This window comes from Onychostruthus taczanowskii, unplaced genomic scaffold, assembly GCF_017590055.1.
Source record: "Onychostruthus taczanowskii isolate IOZ18803 unplaced genomic scaffold, ASM1759005v1 scaffold172, whole genome shotgun sequence".
NCBI lineage: Eukaryota > Metazoa > Chordata > Aves > Passeriformes > Passeridae > Onychostruthus > Onychostruthus taczanowskii.
Genome location: NW_024498929.1, coordinates 248312 through 268718, shown reverse-complemented (window position 1 = coordinate 268718; position 20407 = coordinate 248312). Strand labels below are relative to the sequence as shown.

The 20407-nt window shown below is 49.4% G+C and overlaps 1 protein-coding gene across 1 annotated transcript in view; it reads right to left on the bottom strand.

Annotated features, from left to right (window-relative positions):
- Positions 1-20407, bottom strand: part of GRIK1 (glutamate ionotropic receptor kainate type subunit 1) — a 103458-nt gene that overhangs the window by 82729 nt on the left and 322 nt on the right. The window lies entirely within an intron of this gene.

Genomic DNA, 20407 nt, shown 5'->3' with positions numbered 1-20407 from the left:
ACTCACCAAAGTATTTTTCTGAATATCTATCAATACTCACCAAAGTGCACAAGCTGGACAGAGAAACACAAAGGTTAAGAGGAAATTCCTGCACCGAGGGGAAAAAAGCAGCCTCTGTATGAGGATATCAATCCATCATTATTTAAGGATATCATTAATTATCTCAGCCTGGACTCTTGCCTTTACCTCTCCTATTTATTCCAAGATTGTGAGGAGAAAACAAGTGATTCTGGACTCAGGATTTCTGTTCTGTGTCTATTCTGCCTGCAGGACTTTGATGGGCAGCAGGCAGGGATGCAAAGAGGGATTATCAGTGTCTGTCCCTCGGAGAGCCACCCATGGAAACACAGTGCTGATCCCACAGCAAGAGTTTGGATCCAAACCCAAATCCCTCTGAAGTCTGCCACCTAACTAAGTCACAGAAGAAAAATCACATTCGGTTTTAAATGTTCAAAAACTATAGTGGAGTTCTGAGGCCTAAAGATTTTTGTGGCTTTTTGGCTCAGCCTGTAACTCCCAGGAAATGTTTCATCATTTCATGGTTTGCACCTACCCAAAACTCCCCAAGCACTCCCTGAGTCTGATTTTTACATTTCAATTCCATTCAGGTTGGAAGTGGCACAGGATTAGCTCATCTCATCAGGAACATCAGTTCAGGGGAGTTCACAAATAATTACATTTTAATGAATTCTAGTCATTTGCAAACTGATTTTTATTTTGTGCTTTTATTAAGTAGGATGCACAATCATGGATTTATCAGCACAAAGAAATTCCTTATCTTGCCACAAGAGCAAATAATCCATTTTTTGGGATTAAAGTTTTATTTTTTGGGAGTCATAAGAGATTTTGGGTAGGGGAAGATCTCATACTTTTCAACTTCCCAGTTTTACAGTAAACACAAGATGAGAAAAAATACACCACACATTGAGATGTCTGAGATAAGAACATCAGGAAGAGATTGAATTTGTGGCTCATCCATTTCTTTCATGTTCCTCAGAAAGAGAAATAAAATCAGCTCAGAAGAACATGGGAGAAATATAACCTTTGGATCACTGTTTTCATTTTCCTCCAAAGATTTAGGGAGGGGGTTCACTGGGATTTTATTTTTCTGCTGTAAACTCCACTAAACCAGCTCAGAATGGCCAAGTGGCAGCGGGACTGGGAGAGGCAGAAATAGGATGACACGAAAGGAGAGCAGAATTCACAGCCTGCAGTTTGGACATGCAAGTAAGGTGTTTAAATCCTCAGTCTGATAAAGCCTCAGGGAGAAATATCTCCTTGGCTTCCTAAACTGGGCACCAAAGCTGGTGCCCAAAGTGCTCTCCTGTGGATATTCCAGCCCCCAAGGCAGGAATCGTGGCAAAACACTCCAGGACAATGTGCACCATGTAAAAGGGAGGCTGGAGAAGGGAGTGACACCTGCTAAGGGATCACATCTGCAGGTCTGCCTTGCAGGTCCAGCTGGTCAGAGCTGTTCCATGTCAGATTTTTCCAACGAGATGCAGCACTGTCCTCAAATCCCAGCCTGGCTCTGGATGACCACAGAATCACAGAACATCCTGAGCTGGAAGGGCCCCACAAGGATCATTCAGCCCAGCCCTGGCCCTGCACAGCAATCCCACCCTGTGCATCCCTGAGAGCGCTGTCCACACAAATTCTCCCTGAAATAATGATGTTACATCTCTGGGAAGAAAACAAAGAGTTGTTTTATGCATCTTCAGGTACATTAGCACACTGATTTTCATGTCTTTGCAAGCATGCACAGCAGTACTGAAGAAAAGCCTGATTTCTCAGAAGGGATCTTTCTCATGTTACATATTCATCTATATAATTATTTTCTGGATTCAGGTTTCCTTCCCAGCTGTTCACCAGCTCCAAACTGATGACTACAAAAATAAAGGTGTTTCCTACTCAAAGATGTTTTCTGCTGCACCACAGGAAATCTGTTTGGAGAAATGCTTTGAGAGGGGCACGAGCCTGGGGAGCCTTGTGTGTGTGCCCCAGCTCTGTTCCTGTCTGTGGGGCCACTGGGACAGAGGACAGCTGGGTCTGGCTCTGCAGGGTGGCCAGGCAGGGCAGGGCAAGGCAGGGAAAGGACTTTCATTGTCCCAAGCACTCAGTGCAGTGCCAGGACTTGGCTCAGTGGCACTTGGAGGCAGCGAGCTCAGCAGGGAGGAGTGGATGTGCACCAGGGGTTAGACAGGAGCAGGTGAAATCCACCAAAACCAGGAAAACAATCCCATGCCTCCAACAGCAAAATGAGCCAGTGTAGTGCCAGTGCCACCATGGGCAAGGTGGGGGAAGCAAAACCAGCAAGGGGAAAACACAGAAGGGAATTTGGGAAGAGGATATTAATTCCTGCTCTAAGCAGCACATCATCTAATTCTTGCACAAAGGACAGTGCTACAGAGGTCAGGGAGCACTGTCTGAAAGGCAAGTGAGTGCAATGAAATAACACTAAAAGGGTTCTGACTATCCCAAATGGAAATTAATTCCTTAAAATAGATGGCCCCTTTGGAAAGAGCTGGACACACATCACAGGATATGTCAACGATGCCATTACCCCGTGCCTGGCTGAGAAAGCTGCCAGCTTCACAAGAACTTGTGCCTGAGGAAAGGGAAACGCCAGGAAGATGTGGCCAAAGTTATTCTGTGGTTCTCCAAGATAAAGTCCAAGTTGTCCCCAGCCCAGAGCTCTGAGTGCCACACCCAGGAATTCCTTGGACACCTCCAGGGATGGGCACTCCAAACCTCCCGGGGCAGTCCAGTGGAATGTCTCCATGAAAAAAATCTTCCTCAAAGTTTTTACAATTGAAATGATTCCACCTGATGGATGACTCCATGGCTTTGCTTAGACAGCACTTCCAAGGGTCCCACTCTTCCCACCTCTCCAAGGAGTGGCAGAGGAACCCCAGGAGCAGCCAACACCCCTGCAGGATCCAGGATATCTGAGGGCACACAGTTTATCTCTTCCAAACGTGAACAGCTCTGCAAACCCACCATGTGAGCAGACTGCTCCTCCCCTGGCACTCAGCACACCCAAAAAGAGAAGCAAAAGCATTCTTGTGCCAGAGGCTGCCTTTTCTTCCCCTGCCGAGTCCCCCTGGGGTTTGCTTGGAGAGAAGTGCCCAAATTGCTGCATGTGTGAAAAGAAGCTGCATTCCTTCTGAAAAAGCCACCGTGTGCATCCGCAAGGCAACGAGGAGAACGAAATAAACACAGGAAAGAGCAAACAACTTCATTTTTGCTTGAGCACCACATCTGCTTAGAAATATCTGGACCAGAACCAACACACAAAATGCAATCTGAGGCAATTTTTCAGTGTTCAAGCTATTAAGTGAAATCCATACTTACAACAAAAACCTCTTCAGAGAATTAGGTTTTATTTGCCACTTAAAGTAACTCTCAGCCTGGACAGGTGCTGCTGGCACTGTTCATATTTCTTAGGAGAGCAGCAGAAGAAATCACTACAATTCCACACGGACAACCTGCAGTTACCAGTTTTCCACCTGGGCTGCACACCATTGATCTTGACAAATGAGTCCTGTCAAAGTGGCTTCTTTGTTCCCCCACAAACTTCCTCTGTGGTCAGTTTGTCTCCTGAGGCTGATCCAGCCTCTAGGAAATGCCTCATCCCTTCAAAGTTATCCCCATCAGATCAAACAGCAATTTATCCTTTAATTTTCTTTGACTAAGGAATCAGAAATTAGGAGGCATTGAGTTAAATGGAAAACAAACCATCAAATTCATGATTTATTCACGCATGAATCAAACATAACAAACTCTGCTTTTAGCAGATGAACACCCCCACAGCAGAATACACTTATTTATAAAAACAGAAATGCTTCAGTGTGAGGACAGCAGGCTTATGTTCACCTCTAAGCACACATACAAGAAGGAATAACCCAGGAGGAAGAACTGTCACCACATTTAGGCTGGAGGCAGCTGGGAGAATCCCAGGTTATTGATGGATGTTGAGGGGTGCCATTTTTCAGCAAAAGCACCGTGTCCCACTGTTCTCATAATCCTGGCACAAATCTGTGGCTCCTGAAGGGACTTCCCAAAAACAGAGAGCTCAAAGTGGGACATGGGCAGAGTTTGGGCTGGGATCCCTCCCTCCTCACTCCAGTCCCGGGGGCAGGGACTGTCCCCAAGTGACATGCCACACTCTGCTCTCTGCCCCACAGTCACTTATTTTTGAAAAACTATTGAAGTTTAAATTTAAAAAGTGACATTTCAGTGCTTCAAACTGCATCAGGCCAGGCAGAGCTGAGCCACCAGTGCAGGGTCCAGGAGAAGGATGGGTATTCTCTAGAGGCTCACAAAGTATTTTATTTGCCTGTTTGGGTTTTTATTAGTTTATTTAGCCATTATTTTTTCCTCTCTATGTAGACAGGCTTGGAGGAGGGGGGGGGAATAATGTGTTTGCACATTGCAAAAGCACTGGTGGTGAGCTTCTGTCTGAAGCTTCTCATCTCAGAGTTTCCCCACAACGCTCTCCTTTGTACAACAAACAGCTCCAGCACATTTCCCAAACCTGAGTGACTGACACCCAAAGGAACCCACAAAACAGAGTTAAAACAAAGCTTTGGGAGAAAAAAAAAAATAAAAAAAAAAAAGAAGCCAAAAAGGGCTTTACAGCTCATAGGATTGAGATATATTAATAGGGGTTTAATCTTCTAGGCATGAGTAAAACTTCCATTTCTTCAGTTTCTGTGTGGCTGAACCCCAGGGAGCAGCAAAAGGCTTCCCAGGACAGCTTCCAAGGGAAAAACCACCCCAGCATTCCCACTGCACTGGATTTTCCACAGGGGAAAACTCCCAGATCCTTTCTGAGCTTATTTTAGGAAATTTATAAAGCAAAGGAGAACAAAGTGTCCAAACCAGCACGTGACTAGGGAAAAAATAAAAGGGCAAAGGAGGTTTTTTTTAGAATGCCCTGAACCTGAAGAGCTCTGGAAAGCTCCATGGGCCAGGGGCATGAACAAAGGCAAACAGCCTGGTTTGTGTTCTCCTTTCTCCAAGGAACAGCCTGCAGGAGAAATTGCTGGGAAGCTCAAAAATCCACCCTGCTGCAGCTGCCCTGAAGTGGGGCTAACCCCCAAACAGGGCAGGAAAACTCCCAAATTTACCTTAAAAAAGGAAAGCTGGATTGGGTGTGGAACCTGCTCATTGTTCCTCAGCCTTTCAGCTGAGGCAGGGAGAGGAAAATGAGAATACACAGCGTGTCTCCTGTCTCTTGGAGCCCTCACGTACCTCCTAGGCAGGGCAGAAATGTCTCAGAAATCAGAAGGAGCTGTTGGACAAACGAAGGCAGTGAAGGGTTATTTCTGTCTCAGTAAAGGGTTTTTTCTGTCTCAGTAAAGGGTTATTTCTGTGTCCAATAAAGGGTTATTGCTATTTCCACTACAGGGGAATTTCTGTTTCCAGTGGTAGAAATGAAGCAAATCCCCAGGGTTTCCTCTGTAGCCACCCTGTGCTGGCATGGGTCAAGGCCACCAGTGGCACAAGCATCTCCATTTCTGCTCTTCACACCATTAAGGGACAGAAACTGGAAGCTGTTGGTTTTCTGTCTGGAATTGCATTTCCCATTTGCTCCTTTGAGGAGTGTGTGCCTGGCCAGCACCTTGCTCAGCAGACATCCTGTTAGGGCTTGTCTACACAGACATTAAGCATCTTTATCAGCATCCCAAGAGGGGGAGTGAAGGCAGGGCTGGAGAGGAGCCCTGTGCACAGCACGGCAGCCTGGGCTGCTCTGCAGTGATTTACTGACACCTCCTCTGGGCTCAGCTCCGCCTGCTCATCCAAGCAAGTGCATCCTTACAGCCCTCTGGGGACTGGCACGGGCTAATCTGCAGTATTTCCTACTTCTCAGAGGGCAGAAACAGCAGATTTCTCAGGGAAGTGAAAGGCAAGGGAAATAAAGGTGATTTTAGCACGCGTGGTTAGTGGCAGGCGGGGCAGTGCTGGGTGAGGGGATGAACCCGACTCTTTCAGAGGCCTTTTCCAAACTGAATAATTCTGTGGTTCCTTGGCACACAGCAGCGAGTGTCCCCATGTTTGTGTATTCCTCAGGGAATCTGCTCCTTGCTGGGCCATCCCCCCACCCTGGGGAAAAAAGGAACCCCCATCACTCATTCCCTGATTCACCATTCCAGTTCTCTTGTCAGGAAAGAAAGGAGCACTCACGCCTCAGTGGGGCTGTAAAATGCAGTTTTAAATACCTAATCCTTTGGGAATAGGTATACAATCAGCTCTTATGATCTCCAGAATCCTTCCATGTAAATTCCTCCTGCTGTTGTCCCTCTTCCCCATGAAATCCCACAACAACAAATCCAAGAATTGCTTCCTGATGTGGCCTTCAGGATTTAAAGAACTGCTCTTCTTTTTATGTAAAAAAATGGATTCTCAGCAGCTCTGCAGTTGCCAGAATTCTGCATGGGAATTAAAAGCAATGTTGTTGGTAAATATTAATATAGCTGGATAGGACTGGACAACCAGCAAGTCCCTGTTCTTTTTTGTGTAGGTGCATAAATACCTACCACAGCATTATCTGAGGACACAGAGAGCCAGAGTCCAACTTTCCTTTCTCATAAAGTGACCAAAGCCCTTCAGAACAGGAAAATGCAGAGAGCTCCAGAAAGCAGAGTGCTGAATGAAAGGCAGGGGGTATTTTCAAGGGAAGCCTCGCCTGCCAGGTGGGACAGCCCACCTGGAGAAGAGGGAACTTCGTGTGGGCTGCAAAGCCTGGTGTTGTCCCTGATGTCCTGATTTAAACATGGAAAATGAGCACTTTCTTTGCCTTGGTGGGTGACCTTGAAGTGCTGTGTCCAAAAATCTACAAAGCCAAGGAGAGACTTCTCCTCAGCAGGGCACTCGGGAAAAGGGGATTTTTTGGGAGATCAGGAGATGCTGCTCCTCTCAGGGCATCCTTTTCTGGCAGAGGGAGGAGAGAGAGCACAACCAAAAGCACAGATGCACACCCCAAGCTGTGAAATTCCTGCTGCTGTTGTTTAACCTTGGAATCTTCCTTCAGGACCAAAAAATTCCCGTTAGGATGACTCCAGAAGGAAAAACAACCTCCCTCTGTTCTCTTAGCTGGTTCTTCCCCTCCCTCTCAGCAGAGAAGCAACTTGTTTAACCACAACTAAAACTGGGGTCGGAGTTAATTCTGAGGGGAACGGAGGCTCCCAGCCTTTGGGGATGGAGCAGCCAACAGATGGAACAGAGCACAGAAAATGGGATGCAGCTACAGCAAATAGCAAGAGGGATACAGGCAGAAGATTATCCCCTCCAGTTGATCCTTTTCATTTGTGTGGACACAGGCAGATGCTCGGAGAAATAGGAAATCGCTGCATTTGAAAGGGATAAAAGGAAATGCAGTTTGCTACAAGGGATAATTAACTCGGGGAACTGTGGCTGCAAGGTGATCCTGAGAGCTGAGGGCTGGGGGATTCAGCACAAGAGGAGGCTGGGGAGGGTGAGAACAGCTCCGATTACATCAGATAAGATTAAATGCAGCATTCATGCTCGTTGGAAACGGGCGAAACACCAGAGGATGAGGAGCTGGGAATGAGCTTTCTTGAGGGATATCTTTCCATAATACTCCATTACAGGGTTTCTAATTTCATCTTTTCAAACCTCTGCCACTGAACACTGTTTGACATTGAAAACTGAAATGAAAAAGCTCCAGAGGATGCTCATATTGTAATTCCTCTGATTTATGTAACCATTTCTGGGAAGTGCCTATTCTCTGAAAACAAACTGCCTGAGTGTGGAGGTAGAACTGCATTTCAGTATTTACCTGGGTAAAATGAACCTTCTGTTTCCGAGCCAACAGTGAATCTGATCTGTGTCCTGGGCCCACTTGCAGCCCCTTGGCCAGGGTGGGTGACCTCAGTGTCCCCCAAAGGCCTCCTAAGAGGAGGAGCCCCCGTTAAACCCCCGTTCATCCACCCTGACACACTGCAAACCACCTCTGGCTCCCAGGAAGGTGGGACACCTCTCAACAACTGCCCAAACCACCTCTGATCGAGCATCTGTGTCTCCAGTGCCCGCCTGCTCCAGGTTTGTGCTCTGGCTGGGCTGTGCCTGGCGCTGGCACCGTGTGCTGGATGAACATTTGTGGCTGGGCAGAAATAACCCAGCAGATTCCAGCTCGGAGGGGAAGCCCATTTGCTGTGATTTATCCACTTGCTGCAGAGGATAAACACCGATGCCATCATGATTGCCCCTGGTAAAGGTGCTGTCATCTGCAGCAGCCTGTCTGTCTCAAGTGCTGTGGCTGCTGCTGCACGGCAGTGAAGCCCTGCAGGGTGACTGCAAGTGACAGGCTGGCAGCAGCACTCGGAGCTGCCTGGGCACTGCCACCCACCTCGCTTTTAGCACCTCCAGAGACAGGAAACTCCCTGTCCTCCTCACAGTCTGGCCATAGCTAAGCAACACTGAATGTCTTTGACTCTTAATGCAAAGGTATCCCCAACGGAAAGTCAGAAACCCTTTATTCCCTGTTAGCTGCAAATCCATTCTGGTACTGCCCTGGAGGTTTTCTGAGCACATCCCATGAGCTGCTGGGTGTCTGAGTTCCCACTGCGGTGTTCTCTCAAGTTTGGGGCAGAGCACAATGTGCCAGGATGAGAGAACAGTGTTTGGGGATTTCCAGACAGTTCTGGCACTAAATCCTACACCCTGTAATCCCTTAAGCATGTGGCGTGCTGGAAAGCACTGGAGTTTCACTAAAAACCAGGCATAAACACAGCTCCCACGTACTTAAGATTATCATCAACCTGCCAATTCCCTCTTATCTGAGACTTTTCCCATTCTGTTTCCTTCTCTTTATCCCCTCTGTGTATCAAGCCAGTGCTTGAGCCCACGATGACAGGAGACCATGAGCCTGCAGTTCAGAGCTACTGCAGGGCTCCAATCCTGAATCCCAGGAAAAACAGCACCTCCAGAAGGGCAGGGGAAGTTCTCTCTCTGATCTCGTGCTCATCATCCCCAAGAGATGAGTGCAGACTGAGCTGTGGGGAGATGCAGATCCCACTTCTGGAGTAACAGCACCAGTGAGCTTCCTCTGCTCCCGGATTTCCTGGCAGGTTTGCCTCTGCTGAAGAGAGAGCTGAGCTCCTGACGGGCCAGGAGCTGCTGTCCAAGCCCTTCCCCTTGCTGTGTGCCCACACCAGGCTGCAGGGAAGGAAGGGGGTGCTGCTGTGTTTCTGATGGCTGAGACGGGAGCAGCACCACCCCTGAACCCAGCAGGAACGAGATCCCCCAGATCTAACTTCAGCAAAAGCACAGACTTCATGTGCAACTGTGCCTCTGACTGCACATCTTCAGAGACTGCAGGGTGGGGTTTGGCTGTTCTAGGTGTAAGCTGCATTTTGGCTATCTAGGTATAAGCTGATTCATGGGCAAGGTCAATCCAAACACTTTAAGTCCCTTTTTCAGACAGGTTTTCTAGGGAAAAGTGTCTGTGTGCATTTAGAGACTGAATCTGGAGGGAATTTTTTTTCTTTTTTTTTTTTTTTTTGAATATTCACTAGGCATGAATACAAAAGGGATTTTCTATTTTGTGTAGCTCACCACTCGGGTCTTTTTTATTTCTCTTTGGCTCTCTCCAAGCAGGAATGTGCCAGGCTGTAGTTCTCCAGCTGAGTCCAGGCTTTGGGAATGGTGGGGGCTGCCCACTGCCCCCTTTCCTCCCCTGTGCAGGCTGATGGATTTCCCCACCTCCAAGGCTCCCCAGTTTGGGTTGCTCCTCTCCCACTCTCACTTCTCTGAGCAGTTGTGCCAGATGATGTTTAAATATGACCCTTCTAATCAGGTTACTCAGTGTAACACGAGCAAAATGGTGATGAGATGGATGCTGGTACTGCATTCCCTATTTTTATCTCCATTGATTCTCCCGTGTCTCTCATGAATCACCCTCCTGAAGAAGTGACAGCTTTATGTCAGCCACAACAGGGCTGTAACAATATTAGCTCCAGCACCAATTCAGCATGACACCAGAATTGTGTCATGCTTGACCCTATTTGATAGATCCGCGTACAGAATCCATGCTGCGCCGCACAGAGCAGGGCCAGGCTCTTTCCTAATAACACATTTTTCCATCTAAAGACAGGTTTGTGCTTTTACTGCTCCAGCCGTGGGATTGCATGTAAATAAAAATGTTATTTCTAGAGACTGTGGCTAAAAGACACCCCAGCTCTTCAACTGCAGCCTCTTCATTCCATCCCAGCGGGAATAACTCACGCCCAGCAGCACTGGTCCTACTACAGCCAGGGAATTTGGGCCTCCTTCCCTGCCTCTGCTGGGGGAGGGAGGCAGGCAGAGAAGGAAACCTTTGCAGAAGTGGGAAACCTTGGCAAAATCAGTGTCTGGAGATACAAAAGAAATAGGAGGAGGCCTTTTCCTGCTGATTTCCTCGAACGGAGGGAATACAGAACCTTCATTTGCAGTTTGGATGAGCTGCAGTAAATTGCCCAACTGTTCTCTTCTGCCAGAATAATGCACTTGCCAGAACCTCATCACTATAAACTGCTGCAGCTCCATTGACTCCAGCACAGGCAGAGCTGAAAGAGTCTTTGGGTCATTTGTTCTTTTTTTTTTTTTCCTGAGAAAAATTGTTCTGCCACTTAAAGGGCAGGGAGCCAGAAGAGATGATTTTGTACCAAATTTTCTCACAGATTTTTTTTTTTTTTTTTCCTGAGAAAAAGTGTTCTGCCACTTAAAACAAAGGGCAGGGAGCCAGAAGAGATGATTTTGTACCAAATTTTCTCACAGATTTTCTGCAAGAACTCACAGAGAAGAGCAAGGGCTTGGATTTGAAAGAAGTTTTGCAGTTAAATGTACTAAATTTAAAGCTCCTGTCACTGAAATCTCCTGGAGAAGCTGGATGTGAATTCATTGGGCTTTGCCTGTGGCCAAGGAGGTTTCTAACAAGGTGACTCCCATGGGACAAGGACCAAGTTTTGACTCTTTGAAAGCCTGTGCCCCCTTTCTTCAGCCCTCCCAACAGTAGAAAATTATTTTAAACGTAAGGCATGAGCTCATCAGCACCACTTTCCTTAGCAGGAATCGAGCCTCATTCCAAGAACTGCCATAAAATACACTCTTGGTGTTGCAAACAGATGAGTGCAGACATAAAAGTCTGGATTTTTAGCATTAATTAAAGCTCCCCAGCAAAGTTTGCTCCGCATCTCCTTAACTACCTTATTTAAATTCTTTAAACTCCCCAGTTCTCACTGTGCAGATGTTCTGGTACCACAGAGCAGCTCAGCCCCAGCTAAAAGCTTCACACTCTTCTTATTAGGACTTGCTAAAAGTCATCAATTCCAATAAATGTGCCAGGGAAATAACAGTTATTTTCCTTACTGGGGAGGGAGATGCCTCCCAAGTGCTCTCAGTGCCTCTCCTCACCAGGACACAAGGACAAAACCTGGATGGAAAAGCAGGGTCAGGGTTGAGGCGCTGGAAGGACAGGCTGAGGTCATCCCAAAGCCTTGTGTCCAGGTGAACAATCCCAGCAGAGCCCATCCTGCTGCCTCCTCCAGGCTCACCAGCAGCTCCAGCTCCCGCCTGTGCCATGCCCAGGCAGGGGCAGCCCTGCCGGGGGCTCTGGGGTGGGTGGCAGGAGTGGCCCTGGCGAGCCCTTCCCGTCCTGTCCTCCAGCCTGGCACGTGCCCACCCCAGGAGCTGGGCTGCCATTTCCAGCCACTGTTCTCTGGCTTTTGTGTGCAGCCAAGGGACGCCGTTCCTAGGAGGAACTGCACTCAATTCAGCTCCAAACAAAACTGTTTTCCACGCCGGATCCCGTGGTGCTGTGTGTTTTTGAAGGAGCCCCACTCAGCTCTGCCAGGGGCACAGAACCAGCCAAGGCAGGCTGGGCTCTCCCCACCACGGAGAGCTCAGAGGAGAGGGCTGGAGGCAGGAAAGAGCCTGCCTGGGTTGTTTAAACATCCCTCACGTACCCCAGAACAGGGGTGGCTGACGGGGAAGGGCTGCACAGGGCAGAGGATGCATTTCCCCAGCTCCTCTTCCTCACGGCAGCTGGCATGTCTGCATGACAGCAGCAGGATGGCAGCTCCCAGAGCTCTTGCAGTCCAGGGCACAGCCCACCCTCAGCCCATGTGCCAGGACATGGCTCAGCCCTGGCCCTGTCCCCAGGGAGAAATGGGAAGGGGAAAGGCTTGGGCAGCAGAGCGACAGCCAGCCAGGCTCCTCACTGCAGAGAGAAAAACCTCCATTCTTCACAAAACACTGCTCAAAAATTGAATCTTCGTGCAGCTCAATGGAGCAGCCTCATCATTTACAGCAGCAGATAAAGCTGGGAGATGTAATGTGAAATATCTGAAGCAGTTCTCCCCCTGATTTAAAATGCACCTTGGGCAGCAGAGCCTGAGCTCCCCTTGGCGTGTGTTTCTGGCAGATAAGTAAACAATTTGGGACTTTCTGAGATAGTCACAGTCAGGGAAGCAGGAGCTCACAGCAGACTGCAGCTGCAGTGCCCCACTGATAAGGTTTTGGGGTGGTTTGGCACAGCTGAAAGGAAGTGGCGCCGGAAGAACAAAAAGCTGTTTGTGTACAAGTTGTTGGATCAGAGATAGCAAGAAGAAAGACATCATTTTTACAGGAGAGCTCCGAGAGTGGCCTGGGTGGCAGGGCTGAAGCTCAGGCACAGAGCTTGTCACAGGGCAGCTGAGCAGCCCCACGGGGAGAGAAGGGACAGGGGGACACAGGGGACAGCCTGGGAAGCTCAGAGGACACTTCTGCTGTGTTTCACACAGGGACAGAGAGCTGGACTCCAACCTTTCCTATAAACATCCAAGATTTAGAAGTGCAAGCCCAGAGGATGGGAAACACCACACTAACGTTGACTGAGCAACTCCAAACCCCACTTTTGTTACCCAACTGCACACCAACTCCACAAGACCTCTGCCTCCTTTACTGCAGCCTTTCACTGTGGCATTTCGCACTCAATATTTTTAAGTACAGGCGGATAAATTTGGGCTTTAGCACCCTGTTAGGGCATTTTGCTGGGAATCACAGCACATGCTGAGCTGGAAGGGCTCCATGGGATGAGCCAGCCCAGCTGTGCCCTGCACTGGCCACCCCAGGAGCCCACCCTGTGCCCGGCTGTCCAAGCCCTCCTTGCTCTCAGACGGACTTGGAGCTGTTTGGCACAAGCACAGTTTATCACACAAGATGTGTTTGAAAAATTCTGAGTGAAAACAGCCCAGCAGTGACTCCACGTCCTCCTTGTGCCCTGTACCAGGTATTTACTCATTCCTCTCCCATTCCCACAGGCCATCAAGGATCATCTCTTTGATTTTTAAGCTTGTTCCTATGCGCTTTCTGAATTCTAAGATGAATAAAAATAAGCCATCCCACAGGATCTACAGGCACATCCCACAGGATCTGCAGGCACATCCCACAGGATCTGGAGGCACATCCCACATCCCTGTGGATGTTCCAAAAGCCCCTGCTGGGAGCAGAAGAGACAAAGCCTGTGCTGGAACAGACAGGGTGCAAGAGAACAAGTCAGGGCAGTTCTGTGTTTGCCACTGAGCAACAGACCAGGAAAACCCCTCATTACCTTCCCAAAGTGCACAATACCCTTCTGGAAAGGGCTTGAAAGCCAAAATGCTGCTGCTGTGTCCAAAATACCTGTAATTACAGAGGGCCTGAGTGCCACAGTGGAGAAATCTGTGGGAGTACCAAAATGGGGGGGAAAATTTGCATTGTAAGACCCCAAAAGCACCAATTTCCATGAATTTGCTTTCTAATTATACCATCCAAGAGTTTAAGGTGTAGAAGCTTTTCTTCTCAGAGAAATCACACTGAACCTGACTTTTCTAATCCAGAACACCCTGACAGGACTCTGCTCTTTCCCTTTCCCGTGGTATCTTCAAATGCTTCCCCTTCTTTTCTTACAGCTGCCCGATGCTGCCCTCGTAAAACAGATTTTCCCCTCAAACCCTCTGATGGAGAGCACCCAGGGATGTGTCTGCCTGCTCGTTCTGCCCCAGACAGGTGGAACTGAGCAGCCTGAGCTCTTGCCAGTGCTCTGAGCAGCCTGGCTGAGTTCTGCTGAGCCTGAAGCACTGCTGCTGCAGCCAGAGCAGAGCCCAGAGCAGCGCTGAGGCTCCAGCTGGACACAGCGGGATGTCCCCGGCCCTGTTGGGGAGTGCTGCGGTGTGCTCACCCGAGCCCTGCATTTGGGGACGTGCCTCTGCACTCTGACTGTCACTGCCACCCCCCAGGGGCTCCCTGCAGGGTGGGAGGGGGCTGCTCCTGGGCCCCAGCCAGAGCCGGAGTGCTGCAAACAGAATTTGCCTTGAAACAGGCCAAGTTTGGGTGTGCGGGGCTGGGGGCAGGACGTGGGAACAGCCTCAGCGCTAAAAGAATTTATAACTCTCCTCCCTTAAACTGGTGCAGTCTGAAAGCTCAAAGGAAGAACAAAACCCAGCAACGACCCAAGTAAAAGGTGTGATTGTAAAAAGCCTGAGGGACCAAGAAAAGAAGCTCAAAACTGAGCCTTTGACACCAATTCTGCCTCTCTGGCCACAGAACCCATTCCCATTTCCCACTGTTTGTGCCACCCCAATTTAGTGAAGTTCTAAGAGTATTTAAGGAACTTTCTACAATGTCAGAGGAATTTAAAAAGAAAAAAAAAAGTTACTTTAACAGCCCCATCAGATCCTGGCTCTTGTAGCTGAAGTGAAAACAATGTCAGTGTGGAATAATGAAGCTGTTTTGATTTGGAATTTTGATTTTGCCCTGAGAAAGCAAATTCATCATTTGAGAACTCATAATTTCCTGGAAAATACCCTCTAACCTTCAGCAGGGAGAGAGAGGGAAGGGTAATAACCTCCCTCTGCAAAGCTTGTCAAGATCATAAACTCATTACTGCAAACTAAAATCTAAAGTCAACCCAAACTAGGACAGACTGGGCTTGCTGGTCACAGCCCCAAAGCTGTGCAGTAAAACTAATCAGTTCTGGGATGGGATTTGTTTCTTCTGCTGCAGTACAATCTATAGTTTAGTTGGTCAAATCAAGCCTTTCTGAGAAAAGAAGATTAGAGGCAGTTGTTTAAAGTATTGAGGGGGGAGCAGGATTTAAGCTTTATTACTGACCAGGACATAAGAAACAGACTGTAATGAAAAAACAGTATTGGGAAATGGAAATGTTGAGAGAGGACAGGGCCATATGGAGGAGCTTAGAGCTCAGGCAAGGGGAAATGCCCTGGAAATCGGGTGTTGTGGGGAAGCCAGGGGACTTAAAACCACAATTAGCACACCTGAAGGCCTGGGCAGGAGATGAGCTCTGGGAAATGGCTTTTTGTTCCGTTTGCAAGGAAGGCTCCTCCTGCCCCAAACACCTGATGGCTAACTCTGCTCCCCGGCGGAATTTGGGCGATCCCAGCGCTGCCAGGACTCCATCTGAGCTGCTCCCAGGGGTACAGAAGGGAGGCTGCAGGGTGTCCCCTTTCCAGCCCTGTGTCAGTGAGGGGGAATGATGAATTACCCAGCACAGGCACCGGCTCCTGTCCCACAGCGAGGGGAGCCCACGGAGCTCCTGGGAACGCAGCACTGCCACGTTTGTATTTGACTTTATCTTTACCTGTTTCCCAGGTTCCTCTCTCCCTCAGCCAGTCCAAACCCAAGCTGCCTCCCTCAGTCTGCTCTGTCTGGCCTCAGGACCTCTCCTTGGCTGTTCCCCACCAGCCTTTGGGGTGGGGACAGAAGCCACTCACACCCTCAGGTTTTGTTCACACAGCCCTGGCTGGCTGCTGCAAATCACCCTGCACTGTGGAATATTTGAGGACCACCCTGCACCTCTCCAGCTCATCTCTTCCCTGCCCAAGGAGGTGTTTGGGAGGTTCTGGCAGTGGAGGCCCAGGCTGCTGATTTTTGGAGGGTGCAGGTCCCCTCACAGTTTCCCTGTCCCCATCAGCCAGGGCATCCTGGCACAGCCACTCAGCGAGGCAGCAGGAGTTCCCTTGCTGAGGGACTGCACAGCATTTTGCACCAGCATTTTTAAGGATTTTAAACTCATTTACCCATTTGAACCCAGCCAAACATTGCCCTGCCTCCCACTTGTACAGTGCTGTCAAATCCAGTGAGGAGGGAGAGGCGTGAAAATCAAATTTTGGATGCTTTGGTAACAATCCTTTAGAAATATCTGCAGCAAAATAGTTTTCCCTTAGTGTAGGATAAGGAAACTTAGGCCAAGTGTATCACAAAGAACTGATAAACCACTGAGCACTCAAGAGCCTAGTGAGCAAAATATATTTAATGTCTCATCATCTAGTGAGAAAAATGCAGCTGCATTTCCTGACTCAAGAGCCTAGTGAGCAAAATATATTTAATGTCTCATCATCTGGTGAGAAAAATGCAGCTGCACTTCATATCATAAAATAGAATAACTTTTAGAAATCTAGTAACAAATACTGTAAATGAACACTTTTCATGATGTTCAAATACGATAGGAGACTTTCCAAGAAGGGTTTTTGCCATTTCACACTGATGAAGCTCAGATGGGTGTTAGTACCATTCCCTTCACAAACAAAACCTCAAAGAGTTGTCAAAAAGCAGCAGAGAAATTAAAGAGGTTTCTGTCTTTATCATTCTCATGAGGGGAAAATGGCAATTCCACACAGGACAAGAACTCACAGCTTTAGCCCTTCTTGGGGAAATCCAACAGAGATTCTGAAATTTATACTGAAAATTCCAACTTATTAGAAACGGATATTTTGTGGGTTAGGTTGACTTGCATGCGTCTGGTGTAAATCTGATATTTCTCACTTGGAGATGAGTGTTATGGGGATAGTCCTCTATTGTGGAAAGTACAATTCACTAAATTTGGGAATTTTGCTTGAGTAAGGAGTAAGTCAGTGCAAAGGATGAACCCTTCTATAAATATTCCATTTACAGAAACACACACATTACTGAAAATCCTTCTGGCTTCTATCTCCTCACCCCGAGCAATTCCTGAAAACCTGCCCATTTGCACATTTCCAGGAGCTGGCAATTTCAGAGATAATTCCAAGATTCATCCATTATTTTTAGTAACTCCAGTGCTTTGTTAAGAACTTGCTGTTGGTCAGTTCTAACCCAGAATGAAGCTCGGATGATGACCATCTGTAAATTTTCACGTAATATCAGTGGATTTTACCCTTATAACCTATTCAGAATCTGTAATCTGCCCAGGAATGAGAGCTCTGCATCCAGCACCAACAAATGGGTTATTCTGTTGTTGCTGAGATGTCTTTGGAAGCTGTTTCTGCACCTGAGCATCTGCTCCAGTTCATTACCATTCTTCCTTGGAGATCATTTATTTCATACAAGCGGTACAAGTAGTACAGATAAGAAGGACTTGGTGTAAAAACTGAAAATTCCTTGGAATTCAGTAAGAAATATGGGGGTCATGAACTTTAAATACACTTTGATGTAGCACAGTCTGGTGGGTAATGTGCAGATAAAGGTGGTATTTCCTTGGACAGCTCCATTACCTTGTGTCAAGGGAAAAGCTTCTGAAAAGGAGTGGGGAAGAAATACCCAATAAGACACCAGCATTTTATTTTATTTTATTACTGAAACTTCAAACTCCATCTTATCTCCAAATCCATTCCTTTTATCCTAATGAGTCAGTTTTACTTGGTCACATTGCCATCCCTCATCTTTTGTTTAGAGAGCTGGAAAAGGAGTCGTTAGTCTGAGGAATAACTAGAATTCATATCACTCACACGTCCTTTCTCAACTAATTAAACACCAGCAAGACAATCCATCCATCCCTATTACAAGCCAGAAAAAAAATTAATAAAAAACAAATCTGAAAGCTCCCTGACAGTGGAAAATGCAATTAAACTCTCAGTGCATGAATCCAGGCACAAACTGCTGCACTTTCTCCCCTTAATTAACTAAAACACAGGGAAAACAATCTGATGGCTTAATGGCATTTCCCTCGCTGTCAGAAATGCTTGGGGATGATTTTGTGATGTTATCACAGAGATCTGGAGGAGTTACTGCCATTACTCCTCTCTGCCACCTCCGAGAGTGACAGATTCCACGGAGGAACTTTCTGCCGTGAAGGATTAATATTTTATAACATCATTACTCCACAGGCAGCACGGCACTAAGGACACACTCAATATTTCAGGCATTCCCAGCCCCCTCTGCCACCTCCGAGAGTGACAGATTCCACGGAGGAACTTTCTGCCGTGAAGGATTAATATTTTATAACATCATTACTCCACAGGCAGCACGGCACTGAGGACACACTCAATATTTCATTCCCAGCCCCTGACACACCGACTGCCCTGCACGTTTCTCTGCATGGGCGCGACTGGAAGCCGAGCACTCTGCCGGCTTTGTGCCTCGTTCAGTGCCGGGGGCAGTCAGCGCTGGGCTCCCGTCCCTGCGTGCCCTGGCAGAGCAAATCCCACCCAGAAACTCACCGGCCCTGCGGCACAGCCCTCATCCCGGCACAATTTAGGGGAAGCAAAGCGGGCACTCCCCGGAGCCTGGCTGGGAATAACTAGAGCACCTCCGAGAGTGACAGATTCCACGGAGGAACTTTCTGCCGTGAAGGATTAATATTTTATAACATCATTACTCCACAGGCAGCACGGCACTAAGGACACACTCAATATTTCAGGCATTCCCAGCCCCCGACACACCGACTGCCCTGCACGTTTCTCTGCATGGGCGCGACTGGAAGCCGAGCACTCTGCCGGCTTTGTGCCTCGTTCAGTGCCGGGGGCAGTCAGCGCTGGGCTCCCGTCCCTGCGTGCCCTGGCAGAGCAAATCCCACCCAGAAACTCACCGGCCCTGCGGCACAGCCCTCATCCCGGCACAATTTAGGGGAAGCAAGGCGGGCACTCCCCGGAGCCTGGGAATAACTAGAGCGCAAGTTCTGCAGGGCACAGGGGGGCAGAGGGAGCGCCCCAAAGCTCTGCCCGGCTCCCTGCGAGCCTGCAGGCAGCACGAAGCCGAGTTTCGTCCTGCACGCGGCCATTCAGGCTCAGCTAAAGCCCCTTAAGCACTGGCACGCTGCTCCTTCCTTCAGAGCTATTCCACTAAACCAGAGTAAGTTCAGGCAGCATTTTGTGCGTTTCCAGAGCATCCCGCTGGCGTCTGCGGCTCGGAGATTCGAACACGATTTTCTTCCCCAGGTTTCACGGGTGGAAATGCCCCCGAATCCCCGCTGCGTTTTGGGATCGCCCAGCTTTTCGTGGTGGTGCTGCCGGCAGGGTGAGCGGGGAGCAGCGAGCTGCCCCGAGCCCCCGGGAAAGGGGAGCGCTCCCCGAGCGGGCACAGCCGGGAGCCGAGCGCGCATCCCCGGCTGACGGCGCTGCGTGCCCCGGCTCTGCCCCGCTCCAGCCGCTGCCCAGCACTCGGAAGGGAAGCCTCCTTCAGTTCAGTGCTCGTCCCTTGCTCTCCGGGCAGGAGGAGCCTTCCCTGGGGCGAGCGGAGCGGGGTTAGGGCTCGGCACGGGAACGCGCCTTTGGCAATTGCGGGATGCTCTCCCCGGTGCCGTAAACAGCATCTTTTTTTTAATTATTTTTTTGTTTGTTTCCTTTTCGCCCCGCCTCATGTTCAGTGCTTGCCAGGCGAAAGAGGGATAGACAGAAACAGCGGCGTGCCAGATTCTGCCTACATCTTTCCCACAGTCTCTCCTAACCCCGAACTCTTCCGACACTTTGTATTCACCGTCTCTCTTGACTGCCACAAGAAACCCACTGTAGGAAGAGAGGCTTCCTGTGAGCCGAGCCCCGTTTCCATGGTGCGGAGTTTTCTACTTAAAAATAAATTCCCGTTCCGCGGAGTTTTCCGCGCAGCCCCGCGGAGCTGCCCCTGCCCGAGGGTAGCGGCAAACGCGTCCCGCATCCCCCCAGTCCCCACAAGCCGGGACACTCCGCACCCCTCGGCACAGATTTTAGGGTCACCGCACCCTTCCTGCGGCGGGCACAGAGGTGCCCGCCCAGCTTTGGGGGTCCGTCGCAGCGTGCCCCGCGGAGCGCCCGGAGCCGACACCCCGCGGGCTGCGGGGATGCTCCGCCGGGAGCCCCGCGCCCAACTTCCCCAGCACCGCTCACCGGGCGAACTTTGGGCAGCGTCCCCGAGCATCCCGAGCATCCCTGAGCATCCCCGAGCATCCCTGAACATCCCCGAGCATCCCGAGCATCCCTGAGCATCCCGAGCATCCCTGAACATCCCCGAGCATCCCCGAGCATCCCCGAGCATCCCTGAACATCCCCGAGCATCCCGAGCATCCCCGAGCATCCCTGAACATCCCCGAGCATCCCCGGCTGCGGAGCGGCGGCTGCGCCGAGCGGGAGCCGCGCGGGTCCCGCTGCCGCCCGGGCGAGCTCCCCGCGGCCCGGGAGGTGCCCGGAGCCCCCGC